Source organism: Erpetoichthys calabaricus, chromosome 1 (assembly GCF_900747795.2).
Source record: "Erpetoichthys calabaricus chromosome 1, fErpCal1.3, whole genome shotgun sequence".
In the NCBI taxonomy this organism is placed as follows: Eukaryota; Metazoa; Chordata; class Cladistia; order Polypteriformes; family Polypteridae; genus Erpetoichthys; species Erpetoichthys calabaricus.
In genome coordinates, this window is record NC_041394.2 from 317,437,093 (window position 1) to 317,461,026 (window position 23,934).

A 23,934-nucleotide genomic window follows, 5' to 3' on the forward strand; every position below is an offset into this window, starting at 1 on the left:
CAAGTTCATATTCCAACCTCATTGTTGACCAGGATACTTGAATGCACAGAGCGTGACACCTGTTGCTGGCAGCATGTTATGTTTAATAATGCACCCTCTTCATAATAGATCGTTCAGCAGGAAGTGCTGATACCCGTAACCCATAGCTGTGGGACTGCAGGTGATTAAAATGCACGAGAATATCATTTTTGATGGCCACCTCTCCTGCCGTGGAATTGTATCACGAAGGGTTAAATGCAGAGACCAAAAAAAGACTGTAATTAACTTAGACAAAAATATTTTTTTATGTGTCCATGTGCATTGCCAAATTACATTTTCCAGTGCCTTGAAGACCTAGCCAGACATTTCACATGATGAATTCTCAGACTCGGAGTGAAGAAGGGGAGTTCTTTTCGATTACTGTACCAAGTAGTGTGCTAAAGAGTAGATTTTGCATGTGAATAGGATCATCGAGCTTGTTAGACTGAATGTCTCATCACAACTGTGTTAATGCAGGGATTCTTAATGTTTTTAAATTGATAACCTAAATAAGAAAATCGATGCCATACTGGGACCCAAGAAGAAGTACATCACCATTATGACATCAGAGCCATACATTGATAATCGCCATATGATAAACAGTAAATGTTTCAGTTTCCATTCAAGAATATATTTCACATGAATATTACTGAACGAGAAAAGTGGAAAGTAGATATATTGTTAATATAACAATATTTATCATTAAAAAGGGGAAATAGGTTATTAAGGTATATCACTGCCAGTGTAAATGCTTAGTGTTAAGCTTTAGTAAAGTTAAGAGAAAAACACTTTTGGGATGCAGTACAAGGATATGATCATTTTTGAAAGCATAGTATGAATGATCACTTAATTTAGTTACGTGATTTATAGATAGAACTTTATTTGGCTCCAAGGGGAAATTTGACTTTTTACAGAAGCTCTTTAAATAAATAAATAGGTACATAAGTAAGTAAATAAACACACACATTTTGGTCTTAACACACACAAGAAAATGAAAAAAAAAATGAAAAGTTCTGACTGCCGTCACAGTCACAGTAAGGCATTATGCAGACATGTTGCTGTTGGTATAAAGGAGCCTCCCTAGCATTTCTTGACACACTTCCACTGAATAAATCGTTGGCTGAAAGCCCTCGGTGTTAGTGTGTCACAGAGAGCATGTGCAGCATTGTTCATGATGGCATTCTGTTTTGTTTACATTCCCCTCCTTTGCTACGACCTCCAGTGGGGCCAGAGTGTGTCCTATAACTGAGCCTGCCCTTTTAATTAGCTTGTTGGTTCGGTGGGCCTCTCTTGAAGTGATGCTACCAGCCCAGCATGCCACGGAGTAGAAAATCACACTGGCCATCACAGAGTTATAGAAGATGTGAAGGAAGTCACTTCCCACATTAAAGAAATGCAGTCTCCTACGGAAGAAGAGCCTGCTTTGCCCCTTCTTATATAGTTTGTCTGTGTCCCGAGACCAGTCCAACCTATCATTAATGTGGACCCCCCCCCAAGTACTTGTAGGAGTGCACCATCTCTATGTCCACTCCCTGAACATTGAGACGTTTTCATGTGGTGAAAGTCAATAAGCATTTCTTTGATTTTTCTGATGTTAAGAGGCAGACAATTCTCTTTGCAACAAGAAACAAACTTCTCCACCCGACTCCTATACTCTGTCTCATCGCCTTTATCAATACAACCCATAAGTGTAGAATCATCAGAGAATTTCTGCAAGTGACATGACCTGGTGCTATATTTGTAGTCGGAGGTGTATAGAGTGAAGAGAAAAGGCAACAGGACTCCTTGTGGTGCTCCAGTGTTGCTTGTATTCGTATCAGAAACTCAGTCCTTGGGTCTCACAAACTGCACTCTTCCCAACTAATATATTGTCCATTATCCAGGACACCATAGACTCACCCACCTGAATATCTTTGCATATTCATAGCACCAGATGAGGAATAAGTAGTCAAAAACAATTAGTTGATGCAGTTTATATAATTTGTCTTAAATAACATTATTAAGTATTTTTCAAATAAACTCCACCATTAAAATTATTAATAGAATTCTAAATATTTGATAAATAATAACTATATAAATACCTTATTAAAGAAGACTCTCAAAGCACTTTACATAGAGAGGGGGAGAGCCACTTCAGCTCCCAGTGTGCAGTATTCACCTAGATGATGTTATGGCAGTCATTTTTGTGCCAGTATGCTCACCACACATTAGTTATTAGGTGGTGAAGAGGTTAGAGAGATAGTTAGTCAGTATGGAACAGGGCAATTTAGCCAGGACATCGGGAAATGCCCCACTCTTTATGAAAGGCACCCAGAGATCTTTTATGACCACAGAGATTCATGACCCAGGTTTTATGTCTAATTTGCAGGACCGTGACAGTTTTTTACTGCCATGTCCCTGTAACTGCACTGAGGCATCGGAATCCACGTACAGACCACAGGGTAAGTGCCCCCTTCTGGTCTTAACCAAACACCTCTTCCAGCAGCAACCCAAGGTTTTTCCTAGATGGTCTCCCATCCAAGTACTGGCTGGTCCCAAACATGCTTAGCTTCAGGTGGATGATCTGTTCTGATGGGCATGTGGTATGGCTACTCATAAATTCTAGACAGATTTTCTGCTTTTCATTAAAAAATCAATAAAACCTGTAAAAAAAGAAGCTCAGTTATCCCAAAAGATATATGCACAACTTGTTTTTTATACAGTGACAGGATAAGTCTTTATGATCAGTTTGGTGAACTGAACTGTTTGAAATGTTTAATTCTACTAAGTGACATTGCGTTGAATGTCTACAGCTTGTCTCATCCTTTGGATATTTTCTGATATTCTTGCAGTTCTCAGTAGCCCAACAAGCATGTCCTCCACCAGTAGACTTAAACTTATCAAGCCACATTAAATGGTGTTACAAGAAGGAATTTTTCCTTACCAAAGCCCGTCAAACTTCATGCAAAATCTTCTTTCCTCCTGTGTTACAGACTTGGATTCAATGTACTGCATACTGTAGCAGTGAACATGGCATGAAGGACCCGCCATTTATTCATGGCCACTGTAACTGCTTTTAATATACAGTACAACAAGTATACCCAGGTCTGTTAACTTGCCCTTTGTAACACCCAGAAAATCTTCACATTCTTGTGCCACACCCATTAATTTGGTTTTGACATTTCAAACTAGCATTGCAGTTCCTTTATCTTTCCAGCTTGACTTTGTCATTCATTCCTGTCTCCCCCTTTCTTATATGTGTACAGTAATCCCTCGCTATATCGCGCTTCGCCTTTCGCGGCTTCACTCCATCGCGGATTTTATATGTAAGCTTATTTAAATATATATCGCGGATTTTTTGCTGGTTCGCGGATTTCTGCGGACAATGGATATTTTAATTTCTGGTACATGCTTCCTCAGTTGGTTTGCCCAGTTGATTTCATACAAGGGACGCTATTGGCAGATGGCTGAGAAGCTACCCAACTTACTTTTCTCTCTCTCTTGCGCTGACTTTCTCCGATCCTGACGTAGGGGGCTTGAGCAGGGGGGCTGTTTGCACACCTAGACGATACGGACGCTCGTCTAAAAATGCTGAAAGATTATCTTCACGTTGCTACCTTCTGTGCAGCTGCTTCCTGAAGCGACATGCTGCACGGTGCTTCGCATACTTAAAAGCTCGAAGGGCACGTATTGATTTTTGATTGAAAAACAAACTCTGTCTCTCTCTATCTATCTCTCTCTCCCTCTCTCTCCCCTCCTGACGGAGGGGGTGTGAGCTGCCGTCTTCAACAGCTTTGTGCCATGGTGCTTCGCATACTTAAAAGCCAAACAACCCTATTGATTTGTTTGCTTTTCTCTATCTCTCTTACATGCTCTGCTCCTGACACACACTCCTTTGAAGAGGAAGATATGTTTGCATTCTTTTAATTGTGAGACGGAACTGTCATCTCTGTCTTGTCATGGAGCACAGTTTAAACTTTTGAAAAAGAGACAAATGTTTGTTTGCAGTGTTTGAATGACGTTCCTGTCTCTCTACAACCTCCTGTGTTTCTGCACAAATCTGTGACCCAAGTATGACAATATAAAAATAACCATATAAACATATGGTTTCTACTTCGCGGATTTTCTTATTTCGCGGGTGGCTCTGGAACGCAACCCCCGCGATGGAGGAGGGATTACTGTATTTGCTTGTCTGTCATCTCAGTTCAGTTGTGAGAGGGGTAAATGGTGTCGTGGAGAATATTTTTTTTATATTCTTGTGCCATATAAAAGACAGCCCCTTCTGATGCGTCAATTGCATTGTTTTGTATACTGCCATACTAAACAGTATGATAAATAGAGTGTGTGTGTCATTTCCACAGAATTCCAGCGAGTGATCGTGGCTAACTCATATGGCAACTCATTACAGTCATGTTTGTGACCTGACTCATAGTTTAAGAAACACAGTTGTAGTGTTTTAATCTATTATTTTATTTCTTTAGTGGATGCCATCCAAGCTTCTTTATAGGTGTAAAATAATTAATTAATGGAGAAAAGGTTAAAGGTTATTTCCATTAGGGATGCACCGATACCGAAACGGGTATCTGGTATCGGCCTCGATACCACATTTTCTAAAGTACTCGTACTCGTTTAAAGTCCCCCGATACCGGGGACCGATACCACGGTCTGAGAAATGTCTATGTTTGAGCGGCGTGTAAGGGGTTAATCACAGGTGCCGAGTGCCCGCCCCCAGGCCCTGGCTGCAGCTCAGAGCGGGGAGAAGGCGAGGCGAGACATGTCAGCCGTGTGGAACTATTTCAAAGTGAATGAAGACGACAAAACAAAGGCGGACTGCAAATTGTGCTCAGCGAAATTGTCCAGGGGAGGCTCAAAAGGTAGCGCATTTAACACAAGTAATTTAATCAAGCACCTAAAATCCCAACACGACAACGAGTACAAAGAGTTTACCCACGCTTCTAAACCAACACAACCCACGCTGCAGCAAACTCTTGCAAGATGAGAGAAAATGTCCAGAGACAATCCACATGCTGTGAAAATAACACCGGCAATTATCGAGTACATTGCATTGAGTGACCAGCCACTCTCGGAGGTAGAAAATGTGGGATTCCTGCGTCTCCTCCATGTTCTGGAGCCCAGATATGATGTCCCAAGCCGCCGCTACATGACTGACACGGAGCTGCCTAAACTACACGACTCCGTGAAAAAATATATCCACAGCCTACTGCAAGCCTCCTCTGCGTTTAGTTTCACCACGGATATTTGGACAAGCAGTGTTAGCCCCGTGTCGCTAATTAGCCTAACCTCCCAGTGGATAGATGAGAGTTTCTTGTTTTTTTTGTTAAATTATATGACTAAAGCTGTTACCTGTAAATTTAAATCATGTTTTTATTAAGTACTCGGTATCGGCAAGTACTCGGTATCGGTGAGTACTGAAATGCAAGTACTCGTACTCGTACTCGTTTTACAAAAAAGTGGTATCGGTGCATCCCTAATTTCCATACTGAAAAGTAAAGAAGGTTAAGGGCACAATGTTTTGGCTGCATAGACCTCATCAGTGTATAACTGAAACATATATGGGTGGAAGAAACCAAGCCAAGGCAGGAGAAAGGAAAACATTTGAGAGTAGGCAAGGAAAAACTGCCATTAGAGAAGATGAAGGGAGAAATTAAAAAGTTAGTTGGTCCTTGAGACATGGAGAAATGTGTAATTGAACTGTGATTTTGAGCTTTGCTTCTTCAATTTTTCTCTGAAAAGTGCCTTTGAAGCCTTGTGAAAGAACACAGACAGAGATCAGTGTGGCTAAAATCAAGGGATGTGAAGTATTCTACAATATGTTCCTGAAACAATCTTCTAGCCCTGTTTCACCTATGTAGGCGTCTGGACACTTCCTACAAGAAATGCAGTAAATACATTTTTAGACTAGCAAAATACCCAGTGTTTAACATTGAATTTGCATGAGGGACTATATACAAGTGTAGCAGCTCCCTTTACAATTCAAAGTGCCTGGAGTGAAATGTGGGTCTCCTTTGTGAAGTGAGCAGTGAAGTTGTGTGGTTAGTGGTCGACAGAAATAAATCAAGGGAGGGTTAGGAGAAAAGGCTCATGTGGAAGGATCAGTCTGCAAAAAAATGGGAAATTTTGTTTGATTGCCTGTGGGAGAGAGAGTATTAGGGTGGAATGGGAGGACCAGTAGGATGCAGGTTTCATTACTGAGGTTCCACTTAGAGTGGATGTTAAGAGGTCCACTCCTGGCTTCATCGAGGGCCCTGTCCACAATATAAGAAGGGTATCCTCTATCAGTGAAGAAGCCCCTCATTCTGAGTGCTTCACTACAAAAGTCAGCCTCATCCATATTACTAACCGAGAATGCTAAACCGGATGATGGACGCAGGCACATCCGGCCATGGGCCGTAGCTGCAAAAAGACGTACTGCGCCGGCGCAACAAACAGTCCGCGAGAGTCGGCTGAAGACCCGAGAAAGGCGGACAAAAGAGGGCGAGAGAGGCGGATGAGGGGCCGCGAGAGACGCAGGCGCAAAAAGAGTCCGACAAGAGCACAGAAAACAGGAGTGAGCACATACAGAAAGGAGTCACAAAAATGAGGCCCAACAAGCACCAAAATAAGGAAAAAAAACATTACAGAGTACTCAAACGAGGGGAAAGCACGAAACACATTGCACACGAAACTAAACACACCAAAAAAAAAAGAACAGACGAGCGCACAATAGCAAGGCACGACCATACCCCCGCCACCCTACAGGCACGGGACGGGACACACACCAAGAGGGGGATTCAACAAGCCCATGGAAGACCAAAAAAAAGAACACAAAACCACCCCACAGACCCTACAAGCAAGGGACGGGACACACACAAAGAGGGGGATTCAAACAAGACACAGGAACACAAAAAGAAACAAAACGCTCGCGCAACAACGATCCCCCCCACACATCCATAAGAAAAAATGTCTCGACTCCAAAAACGCAAAGCTCAACTAAAGCTTCTAACTAACGATGTACCTAAAAGTAAAAACTTTATGAACTGCATTAGATCCTACAATAGTTCATTTGCTTTTGCATATACCGGAGTAAATATCAGGCCACCAAAAGGCAATGGACCATACTGCTTTCGCATATGTGCACAAATACTGCATCGCATTGGAACAGTGCACCCTGAAACAAATCAACAACGCAAATATGCACAAATCTACATCCTAGATCCACATTACGCAATCTATCAATCAAAGTGCTGCATCGCAACAGGCACGGATTCAAAACGAAACACCTCCCGTCTCAGACATACGTTAATGGCAGCGAAGGCTACAACGGGCTTCTCACACAGCACAGGCAAATTGATTACAGCTCCAAAACAACACGTCCCAAATACTACACATGCAACAACGCGCCTCTCAAACGGCACAAGGAAAACATACACCAGGAAAATTCATTCGGATTAATGAATGTCATTTGCAATCATTGTCATTCAGTTCACTTCCCTGAAGAAACAACTGGCAATACAAGTTATACATTTACACGTTGTTGTCAAAAGGGTCAAATTAGACTGCCTTCTTTACATTCATATACTGAATATCTACAGAAGCTTATAACTGACGATGTACCTGAAAGTGAAATCTTTATCAACTGCATTAGATCCTACAAATCGGTATCCACTATGAACATTAACGGTGGCACTGCACGTGACATCCGTCTTGAAAAAATGTTGTTTATTGATGAATGTTCAATGGCATGAAGTCACTTACTCAACACCATTCATAAACTTCTACAAACGTTTATAAATAATAATATTCGATTTGGAGGAAAGGTACTTTTATGAGGAGGAGATTTTAGACAGTGATTAGCTATTCTTCCAGATGCCATGCACTCAGCTATTGTTCAGTGCACCTTAAAATACGCAGACAATTGGCATTACTTTCAAAAGATACAGTTAGTAAAAAAGATGCGATGTCCAGAACCAGATCATAACAATTGCTTATTACAACTGAGAGATGGTACACTCACCAATACAGATGGACTTCAGCCACATATTATTACAATTCCTCAAGCCTTTATCTGCGACGACTTAGTTACAGAGACATTTGGAACAGCAAGCTCATTAGACCAAATGCCCCTTTTAACACAACGCACTATATTATGTCCAAAAAATATTAATATGGAAAACATAAATACCCAAGTCATTCCATTACTTCCTGGAGAGACACAACTCTTTCTAAGCTCTGACAAACTTGACTCTGATCACAACAATAACCATCTTCATTGACCTTACAAGTTCTGAGCTGGAATTACCTTTTACACTTAAACAGCGTGTACAAAGAAATTTTCAAATAAACCTTTACACTGTGCTACACACTTTATTGTTTGATTTCTATTTGCATCATCTACACCGTCACACTATTCTATATCTCATTCATACATCACGCTCTTTGTCATTCCCAACACCAGGGGTTGGCGAGCGAAGCCCACCCCACAGACCCTACAAGCAACGGACGGGACACACACAAAGAGGGGGATTCAAACAAGACACAGGAACACAAAAAGAAAGAAGACGCTCGCGCAAGAACAATCCTCACCACACCCCCCCCCACACACATCCATAAGAAGTGACACCAAAAGCCACATATTCTAAAGTGAACGTCAACACCTTCACACTAGACAGCATAGGTGTCACCATAGGTGGATCTCCTTACAATAAAGCACTATTAACCGTTCAACTGCAGAAAAGGAAACATATTAACAGTGACTGCGATCCTCCGGAGTGGCAGCAAATCTGTTAATAAATGGTCGTACATGTCACTCAAAATTCAAAATACCGGTCCCAATCACAGAGACATCAGTATCCACTATGAACATTCACAGTAGCAATGCCCGAGACATCCGTCTTGCAAAACTGATAATTATTGATGAATGTACAATGGCATCCAGTCACTTACTCAACACCATTGATAAACTTCTACAAACGTTGATGAATAATAATATTCCCTTTGGAGGAAAAGTTCTTTTATTAGGAGGAGATTTTAGACAATGCTTAGCTATTGTTCCACATGCCATGCGCTCAGCTATTGTTCAGTCCACCTTAAAATACGCAGACAATTGGCATTGCTTTAAAACAATACAGTTGGTACAAAACATGCGATGTCCAGATCCAGAATATAACAGTTGGATAATACAACTGAGAAATGGTACACTCACAAATACAGATGGACTTCACCCAGATATTATTTCCATTCCACAATCCTTTATCTCAGACGACTTAGTAAAAGAGATATTTGGAACAGCAATCACATTAGACCAAATAGCCCTGTTAACACAACGCACTATATTATGTCCAAAAAATATTAATGTTAATCACATTAATAACCAAGTCATTTCATTACTTCCTGGAGAGACACAGATCTTTCTAAGCTCAGACAAAGTTGACTCTGATGACGACAATGAACATATAAATTTCCCCTTAGAATATTTGAACACTATTAACCCTGCCGGATTACCACAACACAACCTTACCCTTAAAAACGGAACAATAATCATGCTATTAAGAAACCTTAACACAAAACAGGGTTTATGCAATGGCACACGGTTAGTCGTCAACACCATGACACGCAATGTTATTCAAGCAACAGTTCTTACAGGATCACATGCTAACAATCCTGTTCTCATTCCTAGAATTGACCTTACAAGTTCTGAGCTAGAATTACCTTTTACATTGAAACGCCGACAGTTCCCCATTAAACCTGCATTTGCCATGACCATCAACAAATCACAAGGACAAACCATGGACAAGGTTGGCATCTACCTCTCTGAACCCGTTTTTGGACATGGACAACTTTATGTTGCCTTCTCACGTGTTCGCCGTTCATCTGACGTTAAAGTTAAAATTATAAATAATCCATGCCAAGGAAGACTCATTCAAGGACAAGACACCATCTTTACTACTAATGTTGTATACAAAGAAATATTCCAATAAAACATTAATATATAACAAACACTCTATTTGTTATTTCTATGGGCATCATCCAAAGCTGCACACTATTCTATATCTAATTCATACATCTGACTCTTTCTCATGTCCCAACGCCAGGGGTTGGCGAGCGAAGCGAGCAGGGGGCAGAGCCCCCTAGTTACTATAGAGGCAGCGAAGCCTAAGGAACTGTGAAAGAGAGTTTTTAGTATGTAGAGAAAACGACTGTAAGTTAAATGGCTCATAAAAGACACAGGCTTTAAGTCTTGTAAAGCTGAATGAAAGGCTGATATCTAAAAATCGTAACATTGTGGTGGAAACATGTAAATTTGAGAAGGACACTAGTAAAATAATTAATGAATTCCTGTAGTTGGCATTTGTAGCAAGAGGCAGCACCAACACAATTCTCAATGTATTGTTTGTATTGGTCCAATACAAAGCTTAGCTGGGAAGAAAAGAAACACTGTTCCACCTGGCTGATGAAGGTGTTGCAATTGGTACTATAATGGGATCTAACTATGCCAACTCCAATGACTTGTTGAAGAAGTTGCTTTAAAATAATTAGACATTTTTGTGCAGTGTCACTTAGTTAACAGTTGGTAAGGGTGGAAATGGCAGCAATTCATCCTTTGTAGCCCATTGCCTTAGCTTTTAGACCATTGTTTTCTAAACCTTGTCCATAGGCATAACCCCAAGGTCCTATATATCTTTTGGTTGACATCCCAGCATAATAGGCCTGCATATCCTGTAAACAAAGTTGTAAATCTAGTCAGGATCCCCCACCTAATCTGTTCTTTTCATTTGAGTAAACTATTTTTTAGGGGGGTTTGTTTGAAGGCCGTGTGGCATTCCGTTTTCTCTTTGATCACATCACTTTGTGTGTACCTGAAATCCCATTTTGTGAAAAGCTATCTTCAAGTGTCACATTCATTCGAAGGCTGCAGTTTTCAAAGGCTTCTTATTGTAAGAAATTTTGAGCAAGTTCTAAGCATGATTTGATCATAAGAACATAAGAAATTTCACAGACGAGAAAAGACCATTCAGTCCCAATATTTTTTTCCAGATACAGTGGAACCTCGAGATACGATCACCTCTGTATACGAGAAATTCAAAATACGAGTAAAGTATGAGCGAAAAATTCAGATCTAAATACGAGCATTGGCTCGCGTAACGAGCCACGAGCCAGGCTGTGGGTATAGCTCTCAGCTTAGCGAGGGGGCGTGGTAGCAGTTGCGAGCCGCGATCTGCGGTGTCTGCGTTTCTCACTTAAGTGCACAGGTGGGAAACTGCCCACATCCATGATTGTTCCTGTGGCTGATGGGCTGCAGCTGCCATGTCCTCCCCGCATATATAGAGAAGCGCGAGCCGGTTAAGGGGGAGAAGAAGTAAAAGAAAAGAGAGGAGAGAGAACGGAGGTTGCGGCAGGCAGGCAGGCAGGCATGTGCAGGCGTGTGCAGGCTCGCGTGTAGCTGAACAGTGAGCTGAACAGGCGAGCCAAACAGCTGAAGCAGGACGGTGTAGAGAAGGTCAGCTGCATTAAGAGTGTTTCGCCTGTTGCAGAGCCCGCAGGTGAGACACTAACAGAGAAGAAGCACCGGGGATTGTCATCTGTTTTTTAAAGACTGCATTCTTTTGATGTTTTAACCTCGTGTTAAAGGATTGTTATTCTTGTGTATTTTAAACCTCCACTTCACAACTGTTTTAAGGATTATTTATTTAAAGATTTATTGAATGCTCTACTGCACTTTAGACACCTGTTTTGATTCTTTTAATAATCAGTTATATTATTTACCAGTGTTATTTATTAAAGGTAGACTACAGTATATATAATTTATCAGTGTTATTTGTTAGGAAAATTGATTTTTATGTTAATATATTTGGGGTGCGGAACGGATTAACTGGATTCCCATTATTTTCAATGGGGAAGTTTGTTCTAGATACGAGAAATTCGCTATACAAGCTCAGTGCTGGAACGAATTAAACTCGTATCTAGAGGTTCCACTGTACTTATTTATGTATTTTTTTAATTTTATTGTAATCAGATTACTTATTTATGTATTTTTTTTTTATTTTGTTGTAATCATTCCATACAAATAGATACATTTTTACAAAAAATAGGATTGAAAACAAATCAACCCCCACCCCTGAGAAAGATAGCAAGGCCAACAGAGTAAAACTTAAAGCTAGTAAAAATAAATAAATTGATGAGTTTAATAAGTGGATAAAGACAAATGGAGAAGAAAAAAATAGGAAGAGAATCTGCTTCCTTAGTGCTTTAAGAGCTTATTCTAAAATGTTATTGATTAGATCCTGCCAGGTTTTGAAAAAGTTCGGCACAGATCCTCTAAGTGAGAATTTGACTTTTTCCAATTTCAAATAATATAAAACATTAGTTACCCACTGACTTAAAAGAGGAGAGTTAGGATTCTTCCAGTTGAGCAAGATAAGTGTATGTGCCAATAGTGAAGTAAAGGCAATCATACTTTGTCCTTCTCCACTTTAAGCCCATCTGGAAGTGCACCAAACACAGCTGTTAATGGGTTAGGAGGGATTGTGACACCAAGGCTGTCTGAAAGTCATTTAAAGATTTTTGTCCAAAATTATGTTAATTTGGTGCAGGCCCAAAACATGTGACCCAGTGAGGCTGGAACTTGATTATAGCGTTCACATGTTGGATCTTGCCCTGGAAACATTTTGGACAATTTTAAACGAGACAGAAGTGCTCGATATATAATTTTGAGTTGAATAATTATATGCTTTGTGCATATGGAGCTTGACAGGGTAGCCATCAGGGCCTGTTGCTTTCCCACTCTGAAGTGACTTTATAGCATCTAGTAATTCTGATAGGGCCAAAGGTTTATCCAATTGTGGTATCAGTAATGCATCCAGAAATGGATTGTCTTCTTTAAACTCAGTAGAATATAAGGATTTTAAGTAGTCTCTAAATGTGTGCATTATATTTTTATGGTCAATTTTATCTCCGTTCATGTTGGTAATTGCTGGGATTGCATTGTGAACTTCTTGCTTGTGGATTTGTTGAGCTAAGAGCTTATTAGCTTTCTCTCCATGTTCATAGTAATGATGTCTTGATTTAAAAATGAGTTGTTCAGTTTCTTTGGTTGTTAAGAGGTTGAACTCTGAATGCAGAGCCCGCCTTTTCCTATGATTAGCCTCACTTGGACACCTGGCGAGTTCTTGATCTATTCTAGTAATTTCGCTGGTTAGCACTGATACCTTCTTGGTTTCTAATTTATTTCTGTGGGAAAGATATGAAATAATATGTCCTCTTAAGAAGGCCTTAGAGTTTCCCAGAGTATTCCTGCAGAGACCTCTGAGGATGTATTTGTCTCTAGAAAGAAACTGATTTGTTTTGATATACATTCTGTACAGTTCTCATCTGCTAATAGAAGTGGATTAAGACGCCATCTGCAAGATGAGTATGTGGAGCACAATGATTTTAGCTCCAAGATCAGAGGGGCATGGTCGGAAATAACAATAGCGTTGTACTTGCAAGATTTAATCGTAGGCAAGAAATTATTATCTATAAAGAAATAATCAATTCTTGAGTAGCAATGATGTACTGGTAAGTAGAAGGAATATGTTCTTGAATTTGGGTTTAGAAACCACCAGGGGTCTTATAAGTTGTGGTCAGTTAAAAACTGTGTAGTTGTCTTTGCAGTGTTAGATGTCATCACCCCTGTGACAGGAGACCTATCTAAGAGTGGCTTTAAAACACAATTAAAGTCCCCAGCCATTATAATTTTATGAGTGTATGCATTGGGAATGGATGCAAATACATTTTGCATGAATTCCCTATCATCTACATTGGGTGCATAAACATTTATCAAAATCACTTTACAGTTAAATTGCCCATGACAATCGCATATCTCCCTTCAGGATCAGATACTACATCTGATGCTACAATGAGACTGTTCTATGTATGAGAATTCCCACACCTCTAGTTTCCTTTGTAAAGCTGGAATGGAACATTTGGCCAGTCCAGTCTTTTTGCGGCCAGAACTGATCCTTGCTTAGTAAGTGGGTCTCCTGTAAAAATACTATTTAAGCGTTTAGACCTGTTAGGCGAGAGAATACTTTCTTTCTCTTTAATTCGTGATTCAGGCCTTTTAACATTCCAACTCACAAAGTTAACTGTCCCATCATGGAGACATTGATTCTGAATTTTTGATGTCACTGTCAAGTGAGACAGCTTTAACCTTAATTTCCAATTTTCCCACGAAAATGCCATGCAGCCTATTGTTATGTTGGTAATAATAATTATAAGGATTAAAAGGATAGATTAGCTCTAGCTTGCTCTCTTTCTGTCCCACCCTTATCCCTCTACCCCACTCCACATTTTGCCTCCCCACGTGAGGCTGGACCGCACTTCACAAAGTCCCGGTCCTCTGACATACCTAGAGACAGAGCACATCCAAAACAAAACAAGCCCCCCAGCAGCGGCTTTTGAGGATTAAAAATAGAGATATCTATTGCCGATAAAGTCTAAATACTATAAGCATAAAATATAATCTTCAACAGTCTTGAAATAAAAAAAAAAACTTCTTTAATTTCTTCCACACATATGCATATAATTGTAATTAAAACATAAACAGAAAGTTGGAAAGTATCATTGCAAGCAGATCAGACAGCAGGTAATATCTTCTTGCCATGCCACGACAGGATGCGACTCACGATCGTATTTCAAAAAAGTTTCGGGATCAGCTTTCTTAACTCCTTTTCTGCTTTCTCCGTGGTGGTAATATTTGTCTTGAATATCCACTCTAAGTTTGGCAGGATACAAGAGGCTGTATCTGATATCGGCTTTCCGTAACCACTGTTTAATGTTGTAAAAAGCGGCACATTTAGCAGCTGTTGAGGGTGAGAAATCAGGGAAAATATGCATGTGGTTATTTTCAAATATAATCTCTTGTTTCTGTCTGAGAAGTGACATTACATTAAGTTTAAATTGTAATCTCTCGAAGCGAACAATTAGAGTCCTAGGTTTAGAGGTATTTGATCCACGTATGCAATAAGCTGCTGCTATCTTGGTATCTGATTTAAAGTCCTCTCCAATTATTTTTGAGAATAGTTCAGCTATGAACTTCACAGTTTGGACTTTCACGATTCTCAGGTAGACCTTTGATTCTAATATTATTCCTTCTGCATCCGTCTTCCAGAGCAGCAAGTCTGTGTCTGAGTTTTTTGCATTCGGAATTTGCAGCTTTAGCTTTTCCATCAGCGGTAGGTCCAAAATGTTCAGCTGTTTCAATTCAAGTCATGAATGTCTGCTTAACGTGTTCCAGCTGATTGGCAAGTGCTGTTAGTTTGGACTCATTTTCCTGAATGTGTTCCTTAATTTTTCCCAGCATACCTTTAAAGGCTGCATCAAAGCAATTATATATACGTTTTTCCAAGTTTTTATTATCCTGCTGCAGCTCCTGCATCTGCAGCCGCAGCTTCTTGCTTTGTAAATGTATCTGTTGAGCTCATTTTTGGCAGTGGCTATTGTTGCAGTCATTACCTTTAGTTCGGACAGATCATTTCGGCTTTCGTGCTCTGCGGGTGAAGTGGCAATCCCCATTACAGCTGATGCTTCTGGTGAGGAGTAGATGAAAGCGAGGACTGCAAGGCTATTTCCAGTTTCAAGTGATCTTCTGGAATCAGCAAGCTATAGTGACCTGCATCACTTGCACGTTTGTTCCCATTTTCACTCTCGACAGGAGACGATGCAGCAAAGCAGGGTCTTGGGGAGTCTGTGCTTTCGCCTGTCTGTTCTCTGAAAGGCCGTACCTTGCACTTGGACTTATTGCCTGTCTAGACTTGGATATATTAGGTTTCTTTTCCGTTTCTTTCTGACCCCCTTTCTTGTTGCTCATGTTTATATACTGTAGTAGAAACTCCTCGGGTTAGGTAAATACAGGATACCTCGGGATAATAAGAAATAAGTGCTAATGGAGGTCCGCTTCAGACATCCATACCCGTAATAGATGAGACCAAAAAAAAAAAATACTTATTAAAAGTTGTCAAGTCTTGGAATTCTTTCTGCTTCAGCTACGTGTCTCAATTTTTTGTTCCAGATTCCCACAACTCTTTGCATAAAGAAGTGCCTCATGGCTTCAGTTCTTAGTGGAATTTACCTTAATTTGCAGATGCACCAGAAGCAAAAAAAGTAAAAATATAAATAAATAAGAAATATAAAAAAGCACACACAATATAAATATATATGTAGCACCCATTTAAACTGTGTTGCAGTATATTGTACCGTTAGAAGGCACTGCACAAGATCTTAACAGTGTCTGCTTTTAAACCTGATGCCATACTGTTGTTGATAATATGTGTTGTAAAGTTTAGCAACCAAAATGAAAGTAAGTCATTACCATTAAAATTCAGTTGTGACATTGACCGCCAGCATGCTCAAGGGTATTGTATAAAACAGACAAGATCTTTTATATAGGTTTGCAGAGTCATTATTGTCACAGTTACAAAGTACAGTGAAATTCATGGAGCACATCCTACTGTAAATTACCACTTACAAACAAACACATTTATTTTTGTTCTTTTACATTAAGTACTGTTAAAAAGAACTTTACAGTAAAAATAAGAATACAGTACAAAGCAATATTTTTATAGTCTGTTTTCAGGTTCCTTGCAGACTTGATTCACACCTCTTTCTGGCCCTGATTTGCCGAAATTACCTTATACTGTACCACTTTAAGAAGTAGATTGTAGATTTTGCTGGCTAGCTTGCACTAATGTCAGTTTTCCAAAAGTTAAATAAAACCTTTCAGTAATTGCTTTTCCAAGTGATTTTACATATAAAGTACAAACATTTCTATTTTTATTGAGTGTGAGTTCTGCCAGGTTTAGTGACATAATCAGGGTCACACAGGCAGGTAGTGTTGGGGAATGAAGTGGGTAACTTGTGCTTTGTAGTATGAAGATCTCACTGTCTAAGGAGATAATAAATAGAACTTTAGAACAATTTTAACTAGAATAGACATTTCAGCCCAACAAATCTTGTAATTCCTAGTCACAAAATTTGACCTAAATAAAATCTTTAAAATTTAACATAAGGAATGATGGCTCATTGTTATTGAGAACCATAGTATTTAAAATTGTAAATAATATCTAATCAATTTGTGGAATAATATTTGAATAATCAAAATATCGTTTTATTTTGAAATACTGTAATTAAATATAAACAAAAAACCTTAATTTTAGGAAGCTACCATTCCTAGCTGTTTTACAGTTATTTCTAAGTATTTTGTTTTTTTATAATTGGAGGAGAGGCTGGTTAATTGAGTTGTTCAGGGTCACACAGTGGATCAAGGGTGAGGACTTTGTGCTGATTTTCAACCACAACATCAATAATAATAATACACAAAGAATTGTAATGGAGTATTATTTTATAATAAAGTAACAGTATTTTATTTCACAATGTAAATGTCATGAATACATTGTGTCAAAATAAAGTCCTTTGGTAGTGACACTATTCTGAACAACATATTTTCCCATTGATAGTTTACAAGGGCCCATTCTCCATTGTAGGGCAAGGAGCATCACAATATGGTAGCATCTTAGAAAAGAACTGTTGCTGCTCCAGTCCATGAAGAGTTTGTTAGTGTTCAAAATGCATAGTAAGAATGTCAATTGGTGAGAGACCCAGGCAGAGGCAGTTCTTGGCATAAGCACTGTAGGCAAATGCCAGGACCTACTGTACCTGGTGTGACCGGGGTGCACGAACGCCTGTCTTTTCAGTCCAAATGATTGCATCCTTGTGGTACTCGGGTTTGTGGTTGCAGCATGGCCACACCTCTTTTACTGATCTGTACATGTTTTACTACTTCTCCTGCTTCCTGGTTACCAGATTTGTGAGGAGTGACTGCCAAGGAGTACCTTTGTAAAGCGCTCTCGCTGTACAGGTCAGTGAAACCAGCATATGGGAAAAGTACCTCAGCAAATTATAAACGATGCAAAGCCTGTCATTTTCCATATTTAAAATGAAATAGATGATAAAATAACGGTAAATACGTTTGTAGTTTTACATTTACTGCAGATGTTATAATGGAATCATGCTCAATTTATTTATTAAATTATTTATTTGTTCTACCCTGTGATGGACTGGTGCCCTGTACAGGGGATTATTCCTGCCTTGCACCTTGTGCTTACTGGGATAGGCTACAGCTCCCTGTGACCTTGATCAAGATTAAGTAGGCTTAGAAAATAGTATGGTGCGGTATTTACTTTAAAATGTTATGTGTGTTAATATTTTTTTGTGCTTTAGTGTTGTATTTTTTTGTTACAAGACTGAATACAGAGACTGCTGTCAAGTTGTTGAAATGGCATATTGTGAGTATTTTTGGTCTGAAAGAATTTGTTGTAATTAAGTTTTTGGCCTTAGGCTATATTTTCTAATTAATTGGTTGTTCTAATATTCATGAGTACAGTTCCATGAAAGACACAGGGGTAAGGTGTGGTGCGCCTTGTAGCATTTTGCCTATGAAATCAAACGACCCAGGACCACTGCTGGCCTCAGGACTGCCACTGACCTCAGGTCCACTTGGGGGATGAGAGTTAAACTGTTGCTGAAGATTGAGCCAGCTGGTCTGCTGTTCTCAGCATTTTGCAGCTGTGATCCTTGACAGAAAAAATGGTGGAGAAAATGGGATGAGATAAGTTAATAGTGCGATCACTGCTGATGAGATAGGCTTCAGCTTCGCAACTCAATAGTGAATTATGTATGTTCTGAAACTGAATGAACTCAGTTTAGTCCATAGAAGGTTACAGAAACCAATCTCTTAAACTGATGTATTTTTTTTTTTTTGTACATCTTTATTTGTCTGACTTAATGTTTTCCTAATTTATTTGCACTGCACTCTAAATTAATAATTAACCTTTATGTGACTCACCAGGAAATTAAATTGGTCATCACTGTCAGTAAGCCTGATGACTGATTTGTGGTTGAGTCCCCAAGAATTAAAATACAGAAAACTGGTAATGTGTAATTGTTTTGATTTTTAAAAAATCCAATTACCTAATTTTGTAATTACATTGTGCATTTGTTTTTCATAGATTATCACAGCTAACATAAATCTTTTATAGTTAAAAAGTTTTACTTCGAACACTTTTAGAAACTGCATTAAAGGTGCTGTTTAGATTTAAAGAAAAAAATGTTCTGTGTAACATACAAAAACATAGTCAGCGTTAGGGAACACTGGTGCGATGTGATCTAAATAAAGATTACTTGTCAAAATACTGCATATTTACAACAGATAATGGAGCCTCCCAGCAGTGTGACCTAGTGATTAAAGTAAACACTGGGCTCTAAATCTCAAGCTTGGCAGATTCTGTCTTTCCCACAAATCATTCTACATTCTAGCATTACAAGTAGATAAATATGGAAACAGTTGTAACATTATGCTTTGAAAGATGTTTTGGTTAAATTCATAAATGTTTAAATATTTCTTGCCTGCTGATAATATACCCATTAATATCCTTTATAGTGAATGATACAGTAAAATAGAATTAGGTTCAATTAAAAAAATATATTCAAGTACCTCAAAGTTGGGCCACTGATGTCAAGTCCTGATTATGGCCTGAAACACATTAAAATGAGCATGCATCACTAATATGATCCAGACATTCAGATTACCATGAAAATAAAAGTAAAGAGGAAAAATTGATTTCCATTCAAAAGTATTTAACTGGTGGATACCGAAAGTGCATTTTAAACAGGACAATGAGATACTGTTAATGACTACCTAGCCAAATGCTTCCCTGTTATTAGCATAATAAAATTTCTATAAATGAAAAACATAATGATGCTTTGTTAAAATCCTTCTCCTTTAGTTTTAACCTGGAAATCCATCCATCCATCCATTGTCCACCGTTTATCCGAAGTCGCAGGGGCAGCAGCTTAAGCAGGGAAGCCCAGATTTCCCTCTCCCCGGCCACCTCCTCCAGCTCCTCTGGGGGGATCCTGAGGTGTTCTCAGGCCAGCTGGGAGATATAATCCCTCCAGTGTTTCCTGGGTCTGCCCCGTGGCCTTCTCCCAGTGGGACATGTCCGGAACACCCCCCTAGGGAGGCGTCTAGGGGGCATCCTGACCAGATGTCCGAACCACCTCAACTGGCTCCTCTCAATGCAGAGGAGCAGTGACTCTACTCCAAGTCTCTCTCGGATAACTGAACTCCTCACCCTATCACTAAGGGAAAGTTCAGCCACCCTGCAGAGAAAACTCATTTCGGCCACTTGTATCCATGATCTTGCTCTTTCGGTCACTACCCAAAGCTCGTGGCCATAGGTGAGGGTAGGAACGTAGATCGACTGGTAAATCGACCGCCTCGCCTTTTGGCTCAGCTCTCTCTTCACCACGACGGACCGTTGCCGAGCCCGTATTTCTGTGGATGCCACACCGATCCGTCTGTCAACCTCCCGCTCCATTCTTCCCTCACACGTGAACAAAACCCCGAGATACTTGAACTCCTTCACTTGAGGCAGTAATGTTTTCCCAACCCAGAGAGAGCATTCCACCCTTTTCTGGCAGAGAACCATGGCCTCGGATTTAGAGGTGCTGACTCTCATCCCCACCGCTTCACACTCGGCTGCGAACCGCACCAGTGAGAGCTGGAGGTCACTGTCCGATGAAGCCAACAGAACCATGTCATCCGCAAATAGCAGAAATGAGATTCTGAGGTCACTGAACCAGACCCCCTCCGCTCCTTGGCTGCGCCTAGAAATTCTTTCCATAAAACTTATGAACAGAATCGGTGACAAAGGGCAGCCCTGGCGGAGTCCAACCTCAACAGGAAACGTTAGACTTATTATCAGCAATGCGGACCAAGCTTCTGCTCCTCCTGTACAGGGACTAAATGGCTCGTAACAACGAGGATGTTTCGAGGGACATGATCGAATGTCTTCTCTAAATCCACAAAACATATGTGGACTGGTTGGGCAAACTCCCATGCCCCCTCCACGATCCTGGCCAGGGTGTAGAGCTGGTCCAGTGTTCCATGGCTGGGACGGAATCAGCATTGTTTTTCTTGAATCTGAGATTCGACTATCAACCGAACTCTCTTCTCCAGCACCCCTGAATAGACCTTACCGGGGAGGCTGAGGAGTGTGATCCCCTATAGTTGGAGCACATCCTCCGGTCACCCTTCTTAAAAAGGGGGACCACCACCCCGGTTTGCCAATCCAGAGGCACTGCCCCAGATGTCCATACGATGCTGCAGAGACGTGTCAACCAGGACAGCTCTACAACATCCAGAGCCTTGTGGAACCCAGGGTGGACCTTGTCCACCCGAGGGGCCTCGCCACCTCAGAGCTTTTTAATTACCAGTGATCAATTTATAAAAATGTTTAAAAAGTGAGTAGTGTGACTCCTAGTGGTACAAGCAAAGTGCGAAATATGAGAATATCTGGTGGGCCAGTTTTGAAAGGATGAAAATCTGAAATGTGGGAGACCCCTGAACATGCATTTTAAAAACATGTTATGGTGTTATAAATATTAAAGATTTGCAGTTCGTGGCAGTCAACTCTTTATAGAGAAGGTAAATGGCAACTGTCTGGAGGTGGCCAGATACTAGTGGAGTGACAGCGGAGGGATACGTGTTCTTTGACAAGTCTTGAGAGGATTTATGAAAAAGTGAAGAGAGATGAAAGGAGTCCCAAATAATAATTTGTGATTATAAAGCGTGTAACAGTGAATAGCAGCTGACAATGTTCATACTGAAGTGTTGATTGATTTATCCTTCAAATTGATGTGCTTTTGCCTTCTGTTTTTGCAGAGCTGCAACGCCGATCTGAAGCAGTTTTGTGAATTGGTTTATGGCACGCAATTACATTAATTTGCAAGATAAATCAGTCATTTTAGCATTGTGTGCACGCACCAGCTCTTCTACATGATGCTGGTCAGAAGGTTGTGTGGCTTTTGTTTGCAAATTATATTTCCGTGTATTAATGTGATTCACCTATTGATGTGGCTATTGCTGCCATATACAGGTTTCAGTTACAAAAGCTTTGCTGTCAACACATGTCTTGCTTAACAAAACCTCTCTTCAATTGATAATATCCACCTTGACCATGTAAATTATTGTCAATCATAAAAGGTTGAGTGCGTAAATTATTATAATTAAGTTGTTTTTTTCCCTGACTGTAAACAAAATAATAACATATAAAAGCTTTTCTGAAACATTTCTAAATTCTCAAGAACTCAGGTACATTTTTCTTTTTTAGTAACATGACACAACATGATAATTTACAGAAAATTAATGTTGGAGTCAGCTAAGGAAACTGTTCTGGCCCTGTAAGGAAAAATATTTCTTGAGTTCTTTTAAAATACTTTGTCTTACAGTCACATCGCATGAAATAAAGAAGGAGTAATAAACCAGTCAGCGTATGCATGTTAAGATTATTTGACAGTCCAAAAAAACAGTAGAAGTGTCAAGTCTGCCGAAGCCAAGGATCAAAGTTGTGTTCTGATAATTTAGTAACTGCTGAACGATCCTCAGTCAGTTGCTTAGAAGAGCCCATGGTTGTTGAGTGTTGCACAATGTTTGAAGAGTGAAAAATATATCGAATATTAGGCTCATCAGCTGATACTTCTGATGACAATACTTGACCAGACTAACGACCCAATGAAGTAAACCAGACCAGACTAATGATGTAACGAGTTCTGAGATCTTATAATTGAAAGGGTGCTCAAACCTTTGGGTCATTCCATGTCAAATCAACCAATGGCCCACATACTTCGGACTCAAAAAATTCTGGAAAAATGACCAGGTGTACCCATGTTAGTCAGACACCCTGTAAAAATTTTTTGATGTAAGATCAACTCTTTCCAAGATAGAGCCAGTTTACCGAGGGGAGGTGTCTTCTGGATAACATGGGTACACCTGCTATTTCATTTCAGAATGTTTTGAGACCGAAGTGCGTGCGATTTTTGGGTAATTGGTTGATTTGACATGGAATGCCCCCTTTGCAAATGCAATATTTGCTCTTTATTTATTTACTTTTCCTTTTTTTAATTCCTCAAATAAGTCATAAGCATTTGTTTTCTTAAAAATGCCATTGTTTTACCGTAGATACTCGCGTATTTGTCGAAAAATTTATGCCTTAAAATTCATTCAAAAAAACAGGGTTGACTTATCCGTGGGGCAACACAATTTAATAATTATAAGCCAGCAATGGGTCTTTTTACTTCTGGTACATGCTTCCTCAGTTGGTTTGCCCAGTTGATTTCATACAAGGGACGCTATTGGCGGATGGCTGAGAAGCTACCCAATTAGAGCAAGCAGTTAAATTCCTGTGTGCTGATTGGCTCAGCGTCGGAGCGCCAAATTTGATTCCGCTGCATTAACCAGGAAGTCTCGTCTCGCTCATTCAGCATCAACATGTTTCGCTGTGTAAAGAGTTAACTTTTGTGCTCTTTTGTGTTTATCTTTGTGCATAGTTAAGCCCTTCGTTATGGCTCCAAATCGATCTGCTCCTGCTACTGCTTCAGAGGCCGTGCCTAAGCGCCAACGGAAGATGCGAACGATTGCCATAATTATAATTATTTATAATTAGTTTTACCCTCGACTTATACGCGGGTCATAACAAATTTCGTAATTTTCGGCTTAAAAAATACACTCGACTTATCTGCGAGATCGACTAATACGCGAGTGTCTACGGTAGTTTGTTTGCTGTTGAAGTTGTATTTACTAATTTTTACTTCAAATGTTAACAAAATATGTAATTTGGCTGGGGTGTTCAAATTTTTGAATGGAACTATATAATGTGTGTATATTTTTTATTTTTATTTATTTGCCTTTCTTGACAAGAACCCTGAGGTTGCAGGGAAAGAGACTTTTTTTTAGCCATGGATTAATTAACTTTGGATTTCAGATCTTGCCTCCTGACATTTTGTTTTTATGGGTTTAAACATTTATTTATCAAGAATACCTGTGTTTTCCTTTCTTTTGCA

At 39.7% G+C, this 23,934-nt stretch overlaps 1 protein-coding gene across 1 annotated transcript in view; it reads left to right on the top strand.

Moving 5' to 3' along the window:
* Positions 1–23,934, top strand: part of ipo8 (importin 8) — a 141,330-nt gene that overhangs the window by 584 nt on the left and 116,812 nt on the right. The window lies entirely within an intron of this gene.